Source organism: Lissotriton vulgaris, chromosome 1_1 (genome assembly GCF_964263255.1).
Source record: "Lissotriton vulgaris chromosome 1_1, aLisVul1.2, whole genome shotgun sequence".
NCBI classification, from domain to species: Eukaryota; Metazoa; Chordata; class Amphibia; order Caudata; family Salamandridae; genus Lissotriton; species Lissotriton vulgaris.
The window spans coordinates 1,167,649,858-1,167,675,071 of NC_141685.1; positions in this window are offsets into that span (position 1 = coordinate 1,167,649,858).

Here is a 25,214-nt window from a genome sequence, read left to right on the forward strand (position 1 = left end):
CTTTCTATATCAAATATAAAAGGCATATGTGAAAGAGGATATGTCCTAGAAGAATTTATTTTGGTACGCAGTTGAAAACCAATAAGGAGTAGGTAAAACATCTAGAGTTGAAAGTGGGAAGTATAAAGGTAGGTGGGAGTATTGGATGGTACTCTTATACTGGATATTGTCAGAAAAGGAACATAGAACTCATCTATAATCTATGTAAAGTAGAAACTAGTTAGGCAAAGGTAAGAATCACTGATAGACTACAGATGAAGGGGAAAGGGCTTACCAGGAAATAGTGGTGCTGCATCGCACCTGCCATGGTATCTTGTAAACAGAGTTGGATGAACCTAAGACAAAGCACTGTTAAACAGATAAGCAGGCCCAAGTGACCTAGCAACATCTTTGCCTATTCTTCAGGCATGGTTTCACCAATGCAGTCTTCATCAGAAGACTGCATTTGTTTATTCAGCAGGGCCAAGGAACAGCTCAAGTGGTACAAGTTTGTCTGCACAATTGCCATATGCATGCTGTAGATTCTGATGGCTGCGGCAACAAATGATGGACAGAATGCTGAATGATTCAAACATGCAACCCCATTCAAGAGGTCTGGGTTAAATCTATTGTCCTGTTGCTCGCTACACCACCCCAGTTTGGGACCAGCCATATGCAAATCAGTCTTGACCCTGCTCCTCATGGGAACAGTCCAGCCCGAACTGCCAAGCTGGGTCCTCCCTGGAATGGAAGCCAGCTTCCTGGGACCTGTTTCTGGTTAACACCCCTCATCATCCAAACTAGCTTGAATCCAGTGACCCAGTGAACAATGGACCCTCATCTAGGCATACCCATACCACTTAGGACGAAAAGTGCTGCAGCAACAAATGATGGACAGAATGCTGAATGGATCAAACATTCACCACTAGTATGGAGATATGGGTTAAATCCATTCTTCTTTTGCTCACTACGCCACCCCAGTTTGGACCCAGCCATATGCAAGTCAGTCTTGACCCTGCTCATCATTAGAACAGTACAGGGAGGACCTGGCCTGGCAGTTTAGGCTGGACTATTCCATGGGGAGGGGGTTCAAGACTGATTTGCGTATGGCTGGCTCTAAAATGGAATGGCGCGGCATGCAAAAAAACTATGGATTTAACCCAGATCTGTGACTGGGGGTGAATGTTTGATTGGTTCAGCATTCCTTCCATCATCTTTTCTTTTTGCAATTGTCAACCTAGGAGGGAAGGGAATGTCCAAACGTGGGTCGTGTGCTCACTATGCCACCAGATTCAAGTTAGCCTGGCTGATGAGAGGTGATACAGTGAAACCGGTCCCAGGTTACTTGGTTCCGGTCCAGGAAAGACCTGGCCATTGCAGTTTGGGTTGGACCAGTCGCATGGGGAGCAGTGTCAAGCCTGATTAGTATTTGGTGGGTCTGAGCTGGAATGGAGTGGAGTGGAGTTCAAAACAACTAGGGATTTAACCCATTTCTTTGACTGAGGGTTGATGGTTGATTGTTTCAGCATTCAGTCCATCATCTGCTCTTTTTGCAATTGTTACCCTAAGTGGGTATGTTATGCCCAGACATGAGTGCCCTGCTCGCTACACCACCAGATTCAAGCTAGCCTGGCTGATGAGGGGTGATACTCCTAAACTGGTCCCAGGATACTTGTTTCTGGTCCAGGGAGGACCTGTCCTGGCAGTTCAGGCTGCACTGTTCACATGAGTAGCAGGGTCAAGACTGATTTACATATGACTGGGTCTATACTGGGGTGGCATAGTGAGCAAAAGATGGATGGATTTAACCTAGATCTGTGACTGGGAATGAATGTTTGGGTCAGCATTCAGTCAATCGTCGGTTCTTTTTGCAATTCTAGATTCAGATGGCAGCATTCATAGCAAGATCTTTTCAGGGTATATTTAGGGTTGGTAAAGTCAAGGGATTTTACCTCCTGTTGGCCCTCCTCTCAGTTAATCTGTGTTTGAAACACTTTCATGTTTTTCTGTCCATTTTCAGTATTTTGTTCAAGTTACTCCACTGAAGCAAGAGGACAAAAAATGGTTAGAGAGATTTTCGCTGGTCACATACTAACTTCCCATATGCAGATGATATTTTGCCGTGAAGATCCGTGGACTGTGCAGCCCAGGCATCCCAGCAGATTCAGTGTGTATTGTTGAAGCCAGGGACAGTTTCTTTATTGGGGCGTAGGGAAATGCCCTCCTATTTGTTTTGTTCCATCCGGGGTCATGCCCCATAAAAGTTGGGAATCAGTTTTCTGCCTGGCCACAGAACACTGCTTTTATTTCATCATGCCAGGGCCGCATTTGCTTATTGGATAAGTTAGGCCAGTCATGGGTGGTGGGGGGCTTAATAAGTGATTAACAGATTCAGCTGGGCTGCCTTGGGGTGAAGTACGTATGTCTGCTTGGACAGGTGCCTTGCTCTGACCAACCGAACATGCACACTTGAAACCTCAACTTTGTGTGCATTGTTAGGTGTTGGTGGGATTTCAGCCACATCCCCCAAGTCTCCTAAGTAGCGCTGGGTTCGCCTGACTGAGTCAATCCATGCACTGCTTTCATGCTGTTTACTAAAATATACAGCAAGCAAACAGCATGTATATTGGCTCAGGAGACACAGGGTAGGGGTGGGGCTGGAGGGTCGAGGTGCTACGAGAAACAATGTTTGGTCACAACAATTATTTTTGCTGATTAACACAACTAGTCCTGCACTCCATGCCCGGATCCATCGGGTGAGACTCAGGCTTGCCCATCTCCTTAGGAACAGGCTAGGTTTTTGGGGTTTCTTGCATTAAAATCTGCAGTGAATCCAGCCAGGCAGCCACCCTCTAAGTGCCTTGTGGAGCTCCGGGGCTTGGTAATGGGTAATAATGAGTTGGGCCGCAGCCGCATGAAACAATGGCTGGATGCCTGGTTTGGGTAGATAAGCTATTCACAGATTGAGTGGCGCCCCTAAATAGTGCCTCAAGTCATTCCAGTGAGGATCTCTGGTCAGGCTAAGTCCTTCCCCCACCATTTAAATGCATCTGACTGTACTTTATTATATTATTATTAAACTACTCAAGGCATTATTTAGGGCCAACATTTATATAGCCTTGCTCTATCTACAGGCACTGCACTTCAGTAATTTGTGATCTGCTTTTATAATAAATAAACTATTAGACATGGCATCATTGGCGTGAGTCTCCCTTCCATTTTGTCAGATTGCCTCCTCTGTTTTTGATATACCCTTGCTGGTTATGTGCTTTGGGCACTGTGCCACTGCTATTCAGTGCCACAGTGTAAGTGCTCCCTATGTTAAATTGATGTATTGATTAGTGATTCCATGATTGGGTTATTTGATTTACTTGTTAGACCCTAGTACAGTGCGCCTTGTGTGCCCAGGGCTTGTAAATCAAATGCTGCTGGTGGGATTGCAGCACTGGTTGTGCCACCCACAGAAGCAGCTTGTAAAGTGTGTCTCAGGCCTGCTATTGCAGACCCTATGTGCATTCTAGTACTGCTATGTTGACTTGGCCAGAGTACCCATTTGACAGTCCCTAAACCTTCCCTTTTCTTCATATCAGACACCCCTATGGTAGGCGCAAGGGCAGGGTGCATTGTAAGTATAAGGTAGGACATGCCCTGGTGTGTGTGGCATGTCCTAGTAGTGAATTACAGTCATTTTCGTTTTTCAATATTTCAAGGCTACCTGTTCTCCATAGGCCAGAATTGGCAGTTAGACTATTGCATCTTATAATCCTAACTGACTCAGGGAACATGGTAGAAATTTGAGTTTAGTATGCCTAAACTCATAATGATAAAAAACATATTTTAGTGAAGTTGGTTTTAAAATTCTGTGTTTGAAAATACCACTTTTAGAAAGTAGGTATTTTCTTGTCTAACTATCCAAGCCTGCCTCTGCTAGGTTGTGTATTCCTTGTTTGGGGATTGACTGACAGGGTTGTGGGATTCCAGGAGACAGAATGAGTCAGCCCAGTGGTGAATAGAGAGATCTGCATCTAGATGGGAGGGAGGAGTTGCACCTGGGACCTGAATAGGGCTGTGTCCTCCCTCCACAATGCTGGCTCCACCCCCTGGGGTGCGGCTGATGTGTCTGCCCTAACCTGTGAAAGAAGAGAAGGAATCATGTAAACAAAGTACTCCAGGGCTGTGTTTTCCCTCCACAATGCTGGCTCCACCTCCTGTGGGGCGTCGGATGTTTCTGCCCTGCACTGTGAAAGGAAAGAAGGAGTCATGTAAACAGAGTGCTCCAGAACTGGTTTGGACTCGGCAAAGGCCCCTCTGCCTTTCGAGAACAAAGAGACAAGGAGTATAAATATTGGGACTAAGCATGGGCGAATTTTGCGAATCTGACGTTCGCGAATTTGCGTATTTGCGAACTCGCAATCCGCAAAATCCGCGAATTCTCGTGAATTTGCGGATTTTTTTGTTTTTATAGTGTTCGCAAGGGTTTCTGCCAGTTCACGAGGATTTTGTACCAGTTCGCGATTGCGAATGTACTTATCGGCACGCAACGGTCGCGACTATGTTGTTTCTACGTCTGGTTCATCATCACAGGTTCACAGCACCCTCTGTTTCAACACTGCCACCCTCTGCTTCACCCATGCCACCCTCTGGTACATCAATGCCACCCTCTGGTTCATCATCATCACTGTAGATTATGGAGGAAAAAGCAAGCACACCTGCCCTGCTTCAACTGACATGAATTGATTTGGGGTTGATTTATTAATGTGTCACTGTTTTAAAATTCCAGTCTGGCACCTGCTTCCTTATCTGTAATTTGCTTTCTGTTGCAGTGCAATTTTTTTTCCAGGACCTTTGGGGCCTACTTATAGCTATTCTATGATCCGGCTGTGAGGGTCAGAGCAGGGTCATACAATTGTTGCAACTAGCAACTGAACTCTGGTGGGGCCCCAGTCAGGAAGCGCTACAGGGAATGGTTACTAATGATGAATTTGAACTTTTGCACCTGCTGAGTGCTTTCAGTTTAGCAAAACTCGTTTTTCTGCAGAACAGCAAATGTAATGCCCCAAACAAACTTACTTGTGAAAGTTGATTTCTAATCCAAAAGTGATCCAAAGAAAGTCAAAAGGCCTCAAATCCAAAAAAGGGCAGGCAAATGTCAACCTGAGGAGTTATTCTGATAAAAATCATCATTTTCAGAAGGTCTATGCTGCTTGCTAGTGGATTTCTTGTGCAGAATTGCAAATTTTGTAATTTTTCCGAGTACGAGATTATTGCTGCCCGCCGCACCTACATGTTCGCAATTGCGAACTTACGCCCCACGCCGCAAAATTGTATCACCAGAAAAAAAAAATCCGCTGCGTGCGAATTTGCGGATTTTCGGTAAATTCGCGAGCGTTCGCAGATCGTGAATTTACCGAAAATCCGCAAAATCCGCAAGCGTAACGGATTTTCCGCCCATGCTTAATTGGGACCCAGACCCAAGGACTTCAGATCACTTCTGGGAACAAGACAAACCTTTTGCCAAGGAGAAGAACCAAGGAAGCTGAAGGAGTTAGATTGCCCCTCTGCCAGTGTGCTATTTGCTGGGTTGGCCTGCAGTGGTTTCTTCATTGCCAAGGAAAGGAGAAGGAACTTTCAAAAGACTTTCATCATCTTATAGAATATTTCTCCACAGGCTTGAACTTGTGCTTGCCTCCTGCTGAAGTCTCAAGGACAATAGACATCACCTCCAGCTCCCATCTGAATTCCCTTGCTGGGAATTCTATCTGCAGAAGCCTGCTTGTCACTGGGAGCTGGAATGCGCGATGCAACGAGAAGAAGCGTGACGCCGCCGCCGCTTCTCCCAGGAAGCGTGTCTTTGTCGAAGCTGCCTGCGGTCGCTTCACCGGAGAAGCGTGGCCATCGGCACGGTCGCCATCGCATCGCTGGAGAAGCGTGTCGCAGGGCCATCGTGGCTCCAAGTACAGAGTCGTCGCAAGGCTGCCAGGGCATGAATGCATCGTCGTCACATCGTCGCATCAAGGGCACCATGTTTTCGCATCGCACCGGGATTGTTGCATCACATCGAGGTGCCATCTTGCGCATTGCAACCGGGCCGCAGGCCGAGAACCTACGGATCACCCCTGCACCGGTAAGGATCACAACACGTCCCCTACTCTGCGTAAGCATTTAGGCGCGATGTGTCATCTCCCCCGGAGCACGTAACCGACGAATACCCCTCTGCGAGCCGTTTGTTTGTTTTGCATTACGTATCCAGGTACTTTTGTGAGAACTGTGCCACATTTATCACCAACTTCAACTAAATAACTTCTACCATCTTTAAGTCAATCTTAAGTACAGTGTTGTGGATTTTTGTCGTTTGTGGTATTGTGTTAAGTCTATATAAAGAATACTTATTTTTATAAAATCTGTGTGGTGTTCATCTGTAGTGTTTTCATTGTATTGCTGTGTATATTCACACATGCTTAACACACTTCCCCTGAGATAAGCCTGTCTGCTCGTGCCAAGCTACCAAGGGGGTGAGCAGGGGTTATCTAGGCGTGTAATCCCCTTATCCTGACTTTGAAGCAAGGGTCCCTACTTGGACAAAGGTGTATACTATTGCCAACTAAAGACCCACAGATCTAACATCAACCAAGACTACAACATTCATTTAATCTGTTAACCCTCATACAAGAGCACCTGTGTTAGAAATGGGGGTCTCGAGTTGGCAGAGGTAGGTATATAAACCCTGCCCACCCCCTGGGTTGCTTGGCACAAGCAGACAAGCCTATCCCAAAAGCAGTGTGTAAAGTATTACAGTGATAGCACCACAAATGGACACCACACCAGTTTAGAAAAATAGAGTATCTTTATCTAAACTCAACAAGACAGAAATGACAAAAATCGAACATACATGTGATAAGAATATTACTTAAAAAAGGTTTTTAACAACCTGGTCTATAGAAAACTATGGAGCGTGATTTCTCTCAAAGTACCTGCAGGGATGGGAAGCATTAAGAACACAAAGAGATGAGTCAGTTCCTGAGACCATGGGGAGGTGATGTGACAGTTCTACATGCATCGTGTCCGGTCATTTGGAGGAAGTGATGTTTCGACTCCAAGACAATTCCGGTCTGCAGTTGGTACATCGGCAAAGCTTTCCGCACAGGTACGATGCGTGGAAATCCGGGATGCATCAGCGGTCGATGTGGAAGCAGGGAGCGGCACTGCATCAGTTTTTTCAGCTACAATACCTTGATGCATCGGTATCGGCAGCAACACAGCGAAGCGTGCTGATTCTTCTCTCACCAGGGTGCTGCATCGGGAAAACTGCCGCTAGAAGACTGATACGTCGGTTTTCTTGTAGTTCTGTTGCTTTTCCAGCTCCCAACAGAAGGAATAACCTCCAGAGGCCCAACACAGTCACAGGGACCTCTTGCCAGATCAGAACTCCTGGTATGGGAGTTTGTAGGGAGCTGGGGGTGAAGTATTTGTAGGTTTCAAAAAAGGGGGAGGCGAGAGGACACTGTTGACCACTCAAGGTAGTGGAAGGTCCAGTAGCAGCTTAGTGTCCGTACTGAGTACTAAGGTTCAAACCAAAAGGGGGGGTTGCTGCACTGTTCCTGGAGACAGAAGAAGGGGTGGGGAGAGTTTTTTCCTGGCGTGACCAAGGGTGATCAATGGTACCCTGGGGCATCCATTATGTTGGATGTATTTGCCTCACACACCCCGAGGAGTGTCATGCTTCATCATCGGCAGTTGCTCCTCGTCGGGGAGGCGGTGCAATCCCCGACGGGCACACCTCAGAGAGGGGCTCTTTGGCGGAGATCTTTTTTCCAACTGCCTTTTGGTGAAGTGGGGGTATGTGGGCAGGATGGTATGTTCCTGTGATCAGGTAGTTAAAATGTAACAAGGGGTACCGGACTCGACTTTATTCTGGGGGTCCCCTGGCTACAGTTAAAAGGTGGGGCTAGTATCCTAGGTGTCAACTAGTTATGTTGTGTGAACCTAGAAGAGACTAGAAGTGCATGTGGTCAACATGTTTCTCGCTAATGGTATCTTAACCGCGATTCTTCAGGACCAAAGTGAAAACAACAACATGCTAGTATCATATGTGTTGTATTGTTACCTTAGTGGATCCTCCTATGCCTATACATAAAAAAGGATAAGGAAACATTAATTGAACAGAAATGCAAGTCACAACAATGCCAGGGAGAAAAATATATACATTTACTTACATGCTGGTGGTATTGAAGGTGATTTTACACATCCACCGCATGCCAAGTGTATTGAGTGTGCAATATAAAGGTGAAGAGCACACGCCATAACTGAGACTGTGACTGGGACTGTGATCAGTGAGGGTGAAGGTTTAAAAACATTAAAGTATAACTTCTAGGTTAAAAATGCAGCAGTCTTAATATAAATGCCTGCCTGTAGTGTGTCAGGTGTTGGGCAGGTCTTATGCGTGTCAGGTATTGGGCAGGTCTCTTATGCTAACACCAATTGGCAACATTATAGGTGCAGCAGCACACTTTTACTGTGACCCGGATCAAGGCATATGCAGTAACACGTTTAAGGTAACCTACTCACCTACTGGTCATATGTAAGAGGCCACATGAGTGATCGGCAGGGCAGGACTACGGAGCTGTGCCCTAAAGGTGTGGCTGAAGTAGGGGTAGAAAAAACGCGATCAGGAAAACGTGTTTCCCTGCATAAATATAGGTGGACTACATAACACAAAGAGACCGGGATTGGACCTCGTGGCTCACCCTCTAACCAGCGCCAAACGCACTCACCTTGAAACTTCCGAGTCCGAGTGTTGTCACCTACCCATTCCCGCCGAGCTCGAGTAGATGTGTGAGCTCGGCGGCGGGGGTTATTTAAACAACACCGGGCGATCTGTTTGATGCGTTTGGTCACCGCCCCCTGTTCAGGTCACGTGTGCGGAGCCGAGTGCGTGGCGGCCCTCTTGTAAAGGTGTAAATACAACGCAGTTGATACTGGCCCGGGTTAGACCTCGTTTAAGAAATGATTAACAGTGCCTCAGTTGCCTCGGACCTCTGAATAGTGAACGACATAGGAGGGAGTAGCGAAAAAGGGGGGCGTTTCAAGTCGATCTGTTTGTTGAGCCCCTCATGTTAATGCAAAACCGGGCTTCTGTCTTATCATGGATGGTGGCCATCTTGTAAAGGTGTAAATACAACGCAGTTGCTACTGCCCCGGGTTAGACCTCGTTAAGAAATGATTAACAGTGCCTCGGTTGCCTCGGACCTCTAAATAGTGAAGGACATAGAAGGGAGTGGCGAAAAAGGGGGGGTTCAAGTCGATCTGTGTGTTAAGCCCCTCTTGTTAATGCAAAACCTGGATTCTGTCCTATTATGGATGGCGGCCATGATGAAAGGGGTCCATGGGAATGTCGGAGCATCGGGATGCAGTTGACTAAAAAAAGTCATGCTAACCCCCGGCGGCCTTGGTGTTAGGGGATGACCTAAATGTGCCATAATATGTCAAATGACAGAAACGGGTCTATGTGTGTAGTGCGACCCGGTGTCCACATGGTGGGGTGCCCATGTCAGTAGGTCAGTGGTGGCGCTGGCGGGGGAGGGAGTAACCCATGAATGGTCTTTGGTCTGTGTATCTGACAGGTCTCTTGGCACGGGAATGTGGCTGGTGGCTGAATCTCATGGGGGGATTTATGGAACATTAGAACTTATAATGAGTGCCAGGGAATGTCTTCGTTAAGCCCCTGTTCATCGGATGACAACCGATGCACCCATCTCTGTTCCTTGTTGAAGAGGACCTTAGTCGGGCAGTTGGGACTGGATTCCAAAACTATCCACTTCAAAGAATTCTCATCATGGTTAGCTTCCACATAATGTTTGCACATCTTAGTGTGGGTCTTCCTGCAGCGGAAATTGCTTCGATGTTCTATGATTCGAGTCTTGATGGGGCGGGTTGTCATCCCCATGTACTGTAGGCCACACTGGCATATTAGCAAGTATACACAGTGGGATGTGTTGCAATTAGTATGTTGTCTGAGTTCCCATTTGAAGGTCTCGGAGAGTTGTATGGTTTTGAGAGTCAGGGTGTATTTACAGACCCCACACATGCCACAAGGGTAGTGGCCCATCACGGGGGGTAGGTGCCATAAGGTTAGTTGGGTTTCTTTCCTCACATTTTTGGGCCTGGTGCTAATCAAGATATCTTTCAGATTTTGTGACCTTTTGAAAGCAAATCTGGGTACCTCTAGGGTCATGTCGCCTGTGTTAAGTATGCCCCAGTGATGTTTAATAGTGTTCCTGATTTTATTGGACAGGGGGGTGAAAGTAGTTACACAGGTGATCGGTTGATTTTCAACAGGAACTCTCTCCTGCCGTTCCAGCAGGGCTTCTCGATTATTATTTCTGGCCCGTTTCCTTGCCTTGAGAACATCACTCTTGGGGTAGCCCCTGTCAAGAAGGTTCCTTGAGAGAAGTGCAGATTCCTTCTTGTAATCAGCTACTGCGCTACAATTCCGCCTAATTCGTAAGAATTGGCCAAAGGGTAGGTTAGTACGTAGGGATCTTGGGGTGGTGGCTCGTGTAGTGCAGGAGGCTGTTACGATCTGTAGGTTTACGGTACATGGTGGTTTTTATGGAACCTGCTTCCAATCTGATAGTTAAGTCAAGGAAGGAGATTTCATGGGGTGAGGATGCCATGGTGAAGCGTAGGTGAGGGTTAAGTGAGTTGACCCAAACCAAAAAACCTTCGTGTGAGGTTGGTGGACCGCTCCACAGGATCAGGATATCATCTATGAAGCGTTTCCACATTCTGATGTTATTAAGAAAGGGATTAGACTCATGGTGTATGTGAGTATCTTCAAATGTAGCCATGTACAAACAGGCCACCGAAGGGGCAAAGGTACTGCCCATAAAGGTCCCCTGGGTCTGATGGTAGAACTTGCCTCTGTACTCAAAATAATTTTCCGTCAATGCTAATGTTGCGCACTCCATGATGAATGTCTGGGGAGTGTTGGAGCTCCAAGGTTCTTGACCTAGTCTTTCCTCAATTACCTCTAGAGTGGCCCTCTGTGGGATGTTCGTGTAGAGGGCTTCGACATCTAGGGTAATTAGGAGGTCAATCTCTCCTGTGTCTTGGACTGTATCCAGTATTCTTAGAACATCCGTAGTGTCCTGAATGTAGGAGGGGATGCTTTTCACCAGGGGTTGCAGGAAGTGGTCACAAAACTGTGACAGGGGCTCCAACACGGAGTCTATCCCGGAGACAATAGGTCTCCCTGGTACTGGCCTAGTGGCTTTATGGATTTTAGGCAGGATGTAAAAATATGGTACCCTAGGGTCCTTTTTCATGAGAAATTCTGCCTCCTTTCTGCTGATCCAGTCATCACATTCAGCGCTGGTTACCAGGCTCGTGATTTTGGTCTGTAGTCGTGCGGTCGGGTCATCAGTGACTGGAGTGTAATATCTCGAGTCACTGAGCTGTCTGGTACACTCCAACTCATAATCCACAGTGTTCATCAGAACTGTGGCACCCCCTTTATCTGCTTGTTTGATTGTGATTAAGGGGTCATCTGCCAGTGATTTTAGTACAGCCAACTCATTTTTAGAGATGTTTGGATGTGGTCTCAGCTGGTCAAGCCTATTGATGTCTTTCAGTACTGCCTGTTCAAACGTCAACACTTCGTTAGGAACCATTCCGTTGTGAGGTGTAAAGGTTGAGGGATTGTGGAGTCCAGAGTCTTCCGTGGGTTCACTGGGTTTCCCTTCAAAGAAGGCTTTAAGCCTTATTTTTCTAAAGAAGGCTTTGAGTTCCCTCGTTTGCTGGAACTGGTCAATCCTGGGTGTTGGGACGAAGCCCAAGCCTTTTTGTAGGACTTCTTCCTCTTTTTTAGTCAGGTGGCGATCTGATAGATTGACCACCAAGCTTACTGTTGTCCTGACCGGCTCGTGCTCCTCGTGTCCATCCCTTGGGGGCGTGTGTCCTCCCATTGGACCCTTTTCTCTGCTGTGTTCCCTCTTTTTCGCCCTCGCCCTCTGCCCCAACCTCTGCCTAAAAAAGGAGGGTGTGAGGGGTTTTGGGGGGGATAGAAAGGAGGGTATTGTGTCGCAAAAGGAGGTTGGAAGTGGGGAAATTGTGGGTATTGCCAGAGCGGGGGACCCATAGGTTGCCCCTGATTTTGGTAATTGGGGAAGTTGTGCTGTCCCCGCCCCCTACCTCTTTTAGCCCTGGGGGGCATCTGTGCGGGGTTGTTGTTGTCCCCACTGTTATCCGAGCTACTATTTGAGCCCCTCCTTGATGAAGTCGTGCTGGAGTCTGAACTATAGTTAGTACCCGGGGGGACATAGTCATCCCTTAGGTAGGGGTAGACTTTCTCTTTTGAGAATTTCTTGATGTCCTTCTGTAATTTGGCTAACTTTTGGTTCATAAGGTATTCCTTATGTTCTGCCATTTCTTTGTTGATCTCGGCCAGTTTTGTTTTGAAGCCTGGGTTCTGTACCGAAGTCTTCAGGGCAGCTTCTGCTGCTTGTATTTTGACTAGCAGAGCATCTGCTAGTCGTTTAGCTGTGTTAACTATAAGGATTGACGTAAATATTTAATTTACTCTCTTAATTTCTATGCAGGTAAGTACTTAATCAATAGCAACTCAATCGGAATGAAAAAAGACAGAGTCCGTGGTGTTAGAGTTTCTAAGGGTTTTATTCCTCATAAAGGAATGGTCAAGACCAGGATATCATGTTCTGACCACCACAGGGGTGTCAGAAGGGATAGAGCAAACATTATTGACATTACATAGCTTATATACTTGATTTATACCATAAGAAGTAATGTAAGAGGCGTAACAGCTGAGAGAAGACAAGATAACAGTATACACGTGTTACTAGTACGTAATCAAGAGGCGTAAACTAGGCGTGAATCAGAGGTGTGTGCTAGAAACGTCACTGATAGGTGACGCAAGTGGGTGGCACCAAGGGGTGGTGCTAACAGAATTGTTGCAGGGTCAGCAGAAATCGGAAGCTTGGATGCGCGCGCAGCTGCATGACGTGTGATTGACGGGGTGCAGGGGACTTGACATTTACACTGACGGAAAGAGACAGAAGTCTGGCATGTCAGATCAACTTGTACTTTTATCGTATCTGATATCTGATGTTTAGGAACCATACTATCTGGGCGGAAAGGTCTCTAGGGCAGAAGCTATTCTATGCTAACTGTGGATGCGTGTATAAGCGCCTAAGTGTCTGCATGTGAAGCGTGGGGCACGGGGCCTTCCATGGAAACATGGTAACAGAGGCTATGAATTACTTGAATTGAGACAGGTCGGCCCTTTGGCTCTGCAGCTGGGGAGGATGTTTACTGGAGCTGGTAGGCAGGAATGCATTCTCGAGGGGCGGAACAGATAACTCGAAGGTTATAGTCAGTCTTGGCAGAAAGCAGGCTGAGCTGAGCGCGAGGGGCCGCGCTGAAAGTAAGTCAGAGTTCACGGGTACAGAGGTAGCCTGGGCAGAGGCTGTCAGAGTCAGGAAGCCAAAAGAGGCTCGATGGCAGAAATCAGGGCCTACTCTGCCAGAGCAGGGAAACATGTAAAGTGTACTACAAAAAGACGGTGGCATAGCATACTTAGGAACGGACTATATAATCCATTCAGGGTGGATCTGAAAGAGGACAAGTTAACGTTGGACGCAAATGTATTTGCGTCTTCATAGCTGGTACAGGAGGGAAGTTACATGCACTTTAAGCTGGTACATGGAGTCGGTGGGGTACGCGCTAGGGAACATAACATGACCAAAAATTTATATTTCCTCATTCCCTCCTTGTTCCCTACGGACCCTTCATGAAATATCGATCCTCATGAATCGATCAGTTTGTTCTTGCAACATCATTTGTTCTTCTTTCTTTCGTTTACGTTTTGAGAGAAAACTGGAGTGTTCAATACAAGAGGTGGCACACAGTCCACAAATCGCTGGCCCACACTGCAGGCACAGGCAGCAACTGAATACTAGGACTAGGCCAATGCCTAGGAAGGATAGGATCTTCCATCCCCAAGCTGTTAACGTTGTCCAGAACCAACCGGACCAAGTCCAGGTGCCTGGATTCTGATGTATCTGATTTGCAATTTTATGGAGACGGGTGATAGCTTGATATACAGATGGTGCGTTTTGTGGTATGAAAACACAGCAACTTGACCCGATGACCTTACAGGCTCCACCTCTATCTGCCAAGATGACGTCAATAACAAGACGATTCTGAAGGACAACAACCCGCATGGCGGACTGCTCTTCTGTTAAGTTACCTAAGGCGGAGGCAGTTTCATTCACTACTGCTTCAAGTGTTCTAGTTAATCTGCGTATTAATTTACTATTCTGAACAGGGCCTAAAAAGAAAAAGAATCCTTTATTAAAGTCGGTGTACTGTTCCCATGCCGTTTCTGTGTAGTCGACAAGTGGGATATCTCTTCTGGGTCTATTCTTTACTAGATTGGTATTTCTATGGTAATCAGGAGGAGCTAGAAAAACAGGTGGCAGTAGGAATGCAATGTAACAGGTACCATCCCAATCTGGAGGTAGACGTATGTATGCGGTATGACCACAAACAAAGTAAGAGTGACTAATAGCTTTGAAAGACGATTTTCCATGATCACTGAATTCGACCACAGTAGTGCATTTACTATGACCTAAGTGTACTGAACCTTTCTTTTTGATACATAATTCACCAGTGACTGGCAATACTGACATAACGGGTAGAACGGGTGTGGCTTCGGATTCGACAGTGAGAATCATGAGGCTAATTGTATAATTACCTAATCCATACACTTCATTTTCTAGATCAGTTCCTATTCTGGTGGGGAGTCCCTCCTTATCTGGGTAACAGACGTCTAGTAGGACCAAGTTCAGATTTCCCCAAACCCAACCCCCATCGAAAACAGCAATATCAGGATCTAAAGAATTAATTATTTTAAACCATGCTCCACAGGAGCCATTGTGAGTGAACGGATACGGAAAGAGGGGCAGGGCTCCCTTGTAATTCTGGTAGGGAGGGAGTCGGCCACATATCCAGCAATTTGTAGCATTGTTAGTTTGATGAGAATGATGTAGCATACTAATGAATGTATTGTTGCGCAGCGCAAGTCTGTAGGAAAGCTCGTGTGGAGGTAACTCACTAAAAGTGTGTTCAGCAGAAACATTGTAAGCAGAATGTTCACGCTTGAAAATAGGATAATAGATAGGCAAAACGATACTGACAACAATAATTAAAATACTCAGAATAAACAGGATTAATAGTGTCACTATGCAGTGACTACGAAGTGATTTGCAGTATGTACGTTTCTTTGCTTCTCTCTCTCTCTCTCTATCTCGATCTAGGGGATACATGTCAGAAACTATTTAACCGATTCACCTAGGGGAGGACTTAAACAATTAAACTGTCTGACTTGCTAGATCGTAATTTCATGCGATAATTTTCTTGAGGAGTCTTTTCTCGTTCAGATTCTGTAAAGTCCTTTTGTTCGACACAGTCTTTGGTGGGGGTGGACGAGTCTCGGTCAGGTTTCAGTCCAGAGAATTTTTTTATATGACTCGTGTGAACCCACCCCTTTCTTCCTTCTATTTTCACTGCCGTCCTTGTTGTTAGAAGAACGGTCTTCGGGGACTTCCAGCGGGGCTCCAGCGGACTCTTTCTGTCGAAGTTGCGGACGAACACAAGGTCGCCAGGACGGACGTCGTGTGGCTTTACATCAGTGTTGTCAGGGAAGGCTGCGGCAACCTGTGAACGACATGATTGGAGTGCAGACATCAAGGAGGCAAGGTAATCTGTCAACATGTTACAATCAACATCAGTAATCTTTTTCGGAATGGGCGTCCCCCACATATTCGGTGGTCTGCCAAAGACCACCTCGTACGGGGATAGCCCTGATCTCGAATGGGCGACCATCCTCATGTAGAATAGTGCCACTGGCAGGGCGACTATCCAGTCGACCCCTTTCTCCTGACATATTTTGGCAAGGCGGATCTTTAGTGTCTGGTTATGCCTTTCTACAAGACCTGCGGCTTCGGGATGTCGGACACAATGGAACTTCCACTGGTATCCCAGTAATAAGGAAACTTCTTTCATTAATGCAGATGAGAATGGTTGATCGTTATCTGAGTACACGACACGGGGCAAGCCGTATCGTGGGAAGAATTCACAAACCAGCTGCTTGGCAGTGGTCGGAGCAGTGTAATCTGGGACTGGGTATGCTTCGGTCCAGCGGGACAGAGCACAGACAATTACGAGAACATATTTAAATCCTCGACAACGGTCCATCTGGATATAATCCATCTGGAGGACTTCAAAAGGGTGATCGGGAGGATGAAATCCACCTTGCTCTACAGGGACGCTTTTTCCTGGATTGAACTGACAACAGATCATGCAAGTACGCACTTTCTGTTTTGCTGCTGCTCGTAAGTGTTTATTATTCCAGAGATTTTGTAAACTGTCTAACATCGCTTTCTCCCCTAGATGTGCAGGACTATGTGCCGTATTTATCATAACTTGAACCATAGAGTCAGGGAGAAACCATGTAGATTTTCCCTTCGTCATCCAACCTTGATCTGTCTGGATCCCTCCTAGTTCGATCCATTTCTTTATTTCTTCTGGAGTAGCATGTGTCTGAATGTCGATAACATCTAGTGTGGGATCCCTGACTGTCATACAGTTTGTCGGATCTGTTGTCATTGTCGTATCAGTTATCTGAGTGTGGGTCAGTGCTGTATGTTTTGCTGTCTGGTCTGCCAGGTCGTTACCCTGGGAAACAGAATCTGTGACTTTAGTATGTGCTTTACACTTCATAACGGATATGGCTGAAGGCAGATGTATTGCTTCTAACAGTGCTTGAATGAGAGGACCGTGTTGGATTTTGGCACCATGAGAGGTCAGAAAACCTCGTTCTTGCCACAGCATGCCGAAGCCGTGTACGACTCCGAACGCATAACGGGAATCAGTGTATATGTTGACATTTCTGTTCTTGGCTAGAATACAGGCTCGGGTCAGAGCGATGAGCTCTGCCGCTTGAGCAGACAGTGTATCAATACGATGTGTTTCTTTAACTTCAGTTTCAGTGGTCACGGCATACGCGGCCACTAATTCTCCTGTATTTGTTCTCATACATGAACCATCCACATAAAGTGTCAGGTCTGGATTTATCAATGGAACATCTGTTAAATCTCGTCGGGGCTTTGTTACTGCATTAATGATCTCTATGCAATCATGCGGAGCTGGATCTGTCATAACTGTAGGTAACAGTGTTGCTGGGTTCAAGATACTGCAACGTCTGATTTCTATGTGTGGCTGGAATAATGTCAATTCGTAACCTGTCAGTCGTGCTATAGTCAAGTGTTGAGTTTGGGTTCTGTTTAAAAGAACCTCTACAGAATGTGGAACTTGTACTGTTAACTGATGACCTAGAACAATTGAATCGCTCTGTCTGATTGCTAACGCTGTTGCTGCTACTGACTTTAAGCACGCAGGGAGTGCCTGGGCTACTGAATCCAATGTACTTGAAAAATAAGCACAAGGCTTATGTGAACCTGCTTGGTCTTGAGTGAGGACAGACAACGCTGTACCATCACGTTCTGTAACAAAAAGTGTAAACGGTTTGCTGTAACATGGTGTCGCCAAAACTGGTGCTTGGCATAATGCTTTCTTTAATTCCTCAAAGGCTTGTGTATGTTCCTGAGTCCAAGGGAGGGCAGGCGAAGTTGCTGCCTCCTGCGTCGTTAACTGAATGAGTGGTTTAGCTAGAAATGCATATTGAGGAATCCATTGTCTGCAGTACGAGGTGAGGCCTATAAAGGCCCGCACTTCCTTTTGCGTCTGGGGTCGTGGCATATTTACAATTAACTGAATGCGATCGGGAGTGAGCTGTCTCCCCACTTTGGACAGCAAGTGACCCAAGTACACAACTTGCTGAACACAGAATTGTAGCTTCGAAGGAGACACCTTGTGTCCCTTGTCGGCCAGGAAATGTAAAACTGTCAATGATGCTTGTTCACATTCAGGCTCACTTCGTGCGGTGATCAGTAGATCATCGACGTATTGTAGTAAAGCGGTGTTAACTGGCATTTGAACACAATCTAGTTGTCTTTTCAGTGCTTGACTATAGATGCTGGGGCTTTCTGTGAATCCTTGAGGTGCGCGGGAAAATTTGAAACTTCGTCCATTTAAACTGAATCCGAAGAGATATTGGCTCTCCGGATCAATAGGTACACTGAAGAAAGCGTTCTTGAGGTCAATTACAGTAAAGAACGTTGCTTCGGAATCAATAGCAGTCAATAGGGAAGAGATATCGGGGACCACAGGGAACTGCGGTACGATGCACTTGTTCAGTTCTCGAAGATCAATCACCAGCCGATATACTGGCGGTGCATTGGGGTCTGTACGTTTAAGAATTGGAATGATGGGTGAATTACAGATATTGGAGTCGGTCTCTACGACCACTCCCTGGACAATAAGCTCTTCAATGATTTTCAGTAAAGCCACTACAGCATCGGGTGGTAACTTGTATTGTCTGATTCTGGGTAGAACAACTCCTGTCTTTAGTGTAACACGATATGGAGTGATATGCATACAACCTACGTCAGCTGGGCCTTTTGCCCATAGGTGATCTGGTACATTTTTCAATCTGACATCAAAATCTCTTAAAACATAATGACCCTTGAAATCCCGTAGAAAGAGTCTGACCCCCTCCGGGGAACAGCATATTATGGCTCCTAGAGCCTTCAGTGTTTTAATTCCTAACAGATTTTCTGGGCATGATTTCGTAAGTAACAAGTCTGTAACTCGTGATAATGGACCCACAGCCAGTGGTACTGGTTCCGATACTTCATTTACAATAGGCTGTCCTGAAAAACCAAGGGAAACATTCTGTGAGCCTGAGAGGGGTGCCCCTGGGACTTCATTATGACTGATTGTAGTGCGACTTGCCCCTGTGTCAATTAAAAACTTTCTGTCTTTTCCCAATACGTGACTGTGTACATAAGGACCTTCTTGATCTACAGGAATTTCAATAAGAGGCAAACCACCTTCCCTCTCTAGGCTGTTTCATGTGTATCGGGGGTAATCTGGATATGCAGATTGGGCATACTGGTACATCTGTTGTGAAACTTGCTGAGTCGCGGCAATGGGCTGTGGCTGCGGTACTGCTACTGTCTGTGCTGTGTGGGATGGAGCATGCATAGGCTGTGTATTCTGCATCGGCTGTACATTTTGTGAAGTCTGTTGCTGGACCTGATCTTGTCTAGGCGGATGCGGTCTTTCTTTAGTTTTACCTGTTGAGATGTTATGTTTTAGGACTGGGCATTCATGTACATAGTGACCTGGCTGCTTGCAGTAATTACATGTCCCTTTAACGGGAGCTGTATTGTGATTTGTCTGGGCCCCACCTTTTCTCTGACCGTCGGCTGGGACCGTCTGAGCTACCAACATTTTCATTTTTGTGTCCTTCATACGCTTCTGTTCCTGATCTTGTTCTTCCCTAATTCTGTTCTGATGATATTGTAACATTTGTAACATCTGGGATGGCGTATTTGCCTGCCAAGTACTTTCAACTTTGTACACTCTATTTTTAACTAACGGTAGGGAATTCTCGACTAATTTTGATACGAAAAGGTGTGGATATGACTCGCTACTAGGTTGTAGGCCACTATTTATAATGAAACATTTCTCGAATCTGGAATAGAAGTCACTAGTATCTTCATCTTGTTTCTGTTTACAGGACGAGATTGCGTCCCAATCTTCCTTTCTAGTTGTCAATAATCTTGGCAAAACCTGTACTATTAATCCGGGCAATGCTTTAGTCCTATCCCCAAGGCCTACCCCTGGGATTCGTTTGCTTTCTTCGTCTTCTATTTCTGCCCATGCTATCTTTGTCTCTCCCACCTCCCAATCCTTTTCCTTTAATTTCTCGTAAATGCCCGTGGGCAAAAGTACTTTTAACATTTTCATGATATCATCATACGTGTAATCTCCCATCAGTAACATGTCTTTGAGCTCTCTGTGAAAACCTGCAGGGTCTTTATCGTGACACGGGACTAATTTCTTCATTTCTAACAGTTCTAACTTAGTCAGTGGTGTGTGGACATACACACGCTTCAAAACTTGATCCGCACCCATAACTGGGTGTACTTCTCGTAAGGGGTTCTGACTTTCAATGCCACTCAGGCATTGCATGTGGTACGTTTTTCTTTCTGGAGGCGGGGGGGGGGACATATTCAGAATTTATAAAGGTGTTATATTTACGTCGTTGTTCTATAATTATTTGTATTAACTTGGTACTGAAACCTCTCCATCTATCCATGAGTAGTGCTTCTAATGTTTCGTGTAAGGGACCTGGATCGGAATGGTTGTTTCTGAACTTGATGAGGAGGTGCTGAATCATGTATACACCTGCTAATTTCTGCTCGTCTGGGGAAAGGTTCAAGAATGTCTGTGCTAACGTATCGTCATTATATATGTCTGGGTTTTCGGCCCATAACACGGCTGACCGGGCTAGTTCCTGTTCATCCATAGAATTGAGTACATGGTACCCCATTCGGTCTCGGAGCCTTTTATCAGTTTCCTGGAACTGATGTTCAGAAGAATTCGGGTTTGTTAAAGCAGAGAGAAAAACTCTCTTGTTTTCCGGACGGATGCCTTTCCTAAGGTAGTTTCCCTTACCTACATACGCTATAGTATCTGTAGTCCTTCCTTGTTCTGTAAGTTCTTCTTCCTCCTCGGAGGAAGCTTTATCATTCCCTTTCTGATGTGCCGTTATCACTGCCCTTCTAATTTTCTGGTACATACTGGCTATGCAAGCCCCCTTGTCATGTTTTCCTTCGGCTATATTTTGACCCCACTTTGTTAGTCCATCTAATTCACTTTGATCTGTCTCGGGCCTGTCTCGTTCTCTTATTAGGCAATTTATGAAAAATCGTAATATCTGTGCTTGAATGTCAACTTTCTGTTTATCCATGGCATCCTTGATACTGTCAGGGTCTTTCCCTGTCTGTATAAACTCGTATATTCTATCGAGACGCTCCTTCATTCCTACATAGCATAGCAAGATATCAGTGGCAGATCTTAATCGTAGTGATGCCAATATCATTAGATCGTTTTTTCCGGGTACTGGATCATATCTGCAAACTGACATGTTTTCCTTTAATGCGTCAAGACGCGTCAAGTGGGGAGACTGGAAAGGATTCTGCGTGTCCCTTAAATTGAATCTGTGTGTTAATGACGGGGTCTGAGGACCCGCCGTCGCACCTCCTGAGGCGGATGCTTGGGCATTATCTCTCCGCGGAGTCTGGATCTGAACTTGAATTTGTCGTTTAGTAGGATCAGGTAGGACTGGTTTCGGTAGGTCAATCTTGAGTGCGGGAAGTGGCGGAGCGGGCGGGACAGGGGAGGTCTGTCGCGTTACTGGCGGAACATGATCTGGGGGCGTAGTGCCACCCCCTTCCCTGTCGGTAGGCAGGGCACGAACAGGCAGATTGGCGTAAACTGGTGCTACATCCTCTAAATATGAATTTAGGAATATGTCTTTAGTAGTTTTATGCATTACTTTAGTTGGAACTAATGGTGGCGGTAAATTTTTCGGTAATTCTGATAGGCCTTCAGATGTGCCCTCGGCCGCGAGATACATTCCGTTTACAAGATTGTTTCGGGCACGGTCTATTTGTTCTGTTTTTACTCGGATCCCTTCAATAACTAATTCGTTTTCTTGGGCTTTTCCTGATTCTTTAAGTCTGTCCTCTCTACGGAGTGCTTTCTCAGCACGCTTATGTGATTCCTTACGCCAGAATTCTATGGCGTCTTTCTGGGATTGTCTAGCTTTCTTTTTCCATAATGCTTCTTCTACCTTCATGATGCACTCGGCATCCCATGTTCCAGTAACAGGCCATCTGTGTCTTTCGTCTAGATGTTTGGTGTAATCGGCCCATAAATCTAGATATAGTATGGCATCTATGCCATGCTTGTGGTACATAAAGTTACCTGGAGTGTCCCTAGGGGGAATAGGAATTTCTTCCTCCAGTATCCCTTTCCTAGTTCCTATCTGCTTTAACTTGTTGAAAAACGGCATTTTGCTTACTTATTACTGAGTGCTCGATCTTTACTATTTAATACGAGTTACAGCTAGTTGATACAAGAAACACAATAATGCACATTAAACAGTCACATTCATACCACGACATTAATCACATAAGAACATTGAAGACATAGATGACTACCCCCCTATACTGGATGTACTGCTCAACAGTACAGATACACTGATGTAACAGTGCAGAAATTCGGAATACTAGATATACTGCTAAACAGTACAGATACACTGCCTAAAAACAGTGCAGACCAGACTTGCGTACCCAAACCCGTCTAGATACGACCCAGCAATGGTACTCACCGGGAAGCACGGAAACAGAAGGCCTCGGAAAACTCGACTGGACTCGACTCGGTACTTCGGAAAGCTTCGGAAAACTTCGGAAACCTGGTGGGCCTCTTGACACCTCGGACCTTGCTTCTTTCGGCTAGGCTCTGGTCGGGATCCTCCGCACTCCTCACCGCCTCGTCTGGGCACTGATCGCAGTCTTCGTCACCTCCTTGGGTCAGAGGGAGATGCAGGAAATCCTGCCGGTACGCGTAGGTTCCGTCTAACTGACGGCAGGGGACAGAGCTTGCAATGCGCCAACCGGCGCGTGAGGTGGGGGAGGGGTCCCTATTCGGGCGCCAAAATGACGTAAATATTTAATTTACTCTCTTAATTTCTATGCAGGTAAGTACTTAATCAATAGCAACTCAATCGGAAAGAAAAAAGACAGAGTCCGTGGTGTTAGAGTTTCTAAGGGTTTTATTCCTCATAAAGGAATGGTCAAGACCAGGATATCATGTTCTGACCACCACAGGGGTGTCAGAAGGGATAGAGCAAACATTATTGACATTACATAGCTTATATACTTGATTTATACCATAAGAAGTAATGTAAGAGGCGTAACAGCTGAGAGAAGACAAGATAACAGTATACACGTGTTACTAGTACGTAATCAAGAGGCGTAAACTAGGCGTGAATCAGAGGTGTGTGCTAGAAACGTCACTGATAGGTGACGCAAGTGGGTGGTACCAAGGGGTGGTGCTAACAGAATTGTTGCAGGGTCAGCAGAAATCGGAAGCTTGGATGCGCGCGCAGCTGCATGACGTGTGATTGACGGGGTGCAGGGGACTTGACATTTACACTGACGGAAAGAGACAGAAGTCTGGCATGTCAGATCAACTTGTACTTTTATCGTATCTGATATCTGATGTTTAGGAACCATACTATCTGGGCGGAAAGGTCTCTAGGGCAGAAGCTATTCTATGCTAACTGTGGATGCGTGTATAAGCGCCTAAGTGTCTGCATGTGAAGCGTGGGGCACGGGGCCTTCCATGGAAACATGGTAACAGAGGCTATGAATTACTTGAATTGAGACAGGTCGGCCCTTTGGCTCTGCAGCTGGGGAGGATGTTTACTGGAGCTGGTAGGCAGGAATGCATTCTCGAGGGGCGGAACAGATAACTCGAAGGTTATAGTCAGTCTTGGCAGAAAGCAGGCTGAGCTGAGCGCGAGGGGCCGCGCTGAAAGTAAGTCAGAGTTCACGGGTACAGAGGTAGCCTGGGCAGAGGCTGTCAGAGTCAGGAAGCCAAAAGAGGCTCGATGGCAGAAATCAGGGCCTACTCTGCCAGAGCAGGGAAACATGTAAAGTGTACTACAAAAAGACGGTGGCATAGCATACTTAGGAACGGACTATATAATCCATTCAGGGTGGATCTGAAAGAGGACAAGTTAACGTTGGACGCAAATGTATTTGCGTCTTCATAGCTGGTACAGGAGGGAAGTTACATGCACTTTAAGCTGGTACATGGAGTCGGTGGGGTACGCGCTAGGGAACATAACATGACCAAAAATGTATATTTCCTCAGGATGAGGAGGTCGTGGGTACACTTCCATGAGACCTGTGACCATTCCACTTTAAATTGCCCGTCCTCCCAGAATATTCTTGGGAAGTTTTTGACTATCAACCCATTGGGTGCAATTTTAGCTTTGAAATATTGTGCCATCATGGCTCCATGGATTGTTACCCTAATCCATTCCCGTTTAAGGTCTGAAAGGGATTGCCACTCGGTGGTGTTGCTACTCGTTCCTGGTTCGATATCGATGCCAAAGAGAGAAGGTGTCCTCTTTATGGCTGCTGCATCCTCCTCACCAAAACTCAGTCCCTGCCCCTCCATGGCGGTGAGGTCTGATAGGACTGGTCCTGGTGTAGTGAGGTCCTTCACAGAAGGTAGGGAAATGAAAGAGAAGGGTAGTTCACACTGGAAGCAAACCCTTTGAGAGAGATGAGAGTAGGTCCAATGCCGGATTCGGCTATTAACCGGGTGTGAGCCACCGGAAGAGTGTAGGCTCAAATTTTTTTGGGGGATTTGAACAAACTAACCCACCATATGAGGGCTCCCACGGTTCACACCGTGCACGAGTAGGTTTCAAAAAAGGGGGAGGCGAGAGGACACTGTTAACCACTCAAGGTAGTGGAAGGTCCAGTAGCAGCTTAGTGTCCATACTGAGTACTAAGGTTCAAACCAAAAGGGGGGGTTGCTGCACTGTTCCTGGAGACAGAAGAAGGGGTGGGGAGAGTTTTTTCCTGGCGTGACCAAGGGTGATCAATGGTACCCTGGGGCATCCATTATGTTGGATGTATTTGCCTCACACACACCGAGGAGTGTCATGCTTCATCATCGGCGGTTGCTCCTCGTCGGGGAGGCGGTGCAATCCCCGACGGGCACACCTCAGAGAGGGGCTCTTTGGCGGAGATCTTTTTTCCAACTGCCTTTTGGTGAAGTGGGGGTATGTGGGCAGGATGGTATGTTCCTGTGATCAGGTGGTTAAAATGTAACAAGGGGTACCGGACTCGACTTTATTCTGGGGGTCCCCTGGCTACAGTTAAAAGGTGGGGCTAGTATCCTAGGTGTCAACTAGTTATTTTGTGTGAACCTAGAAGAGACTAGAAGTGCATGTGGTCAACATGTTTCTCGCTAATGGTATCTTAACCGCGATTCTTCAGGACCAAAGTGAAAACAACAACATGCTAGTATCATATGTGTTGTATTGTTACCTTAGTGGATCCTCCTATGCCTATACATAAAAAAGGATAAGGAAACATTAATTGAACAGAAATGCAAGTCACAACAATGCCAGGGAGAAAAATATATACATTTACTTACATGCT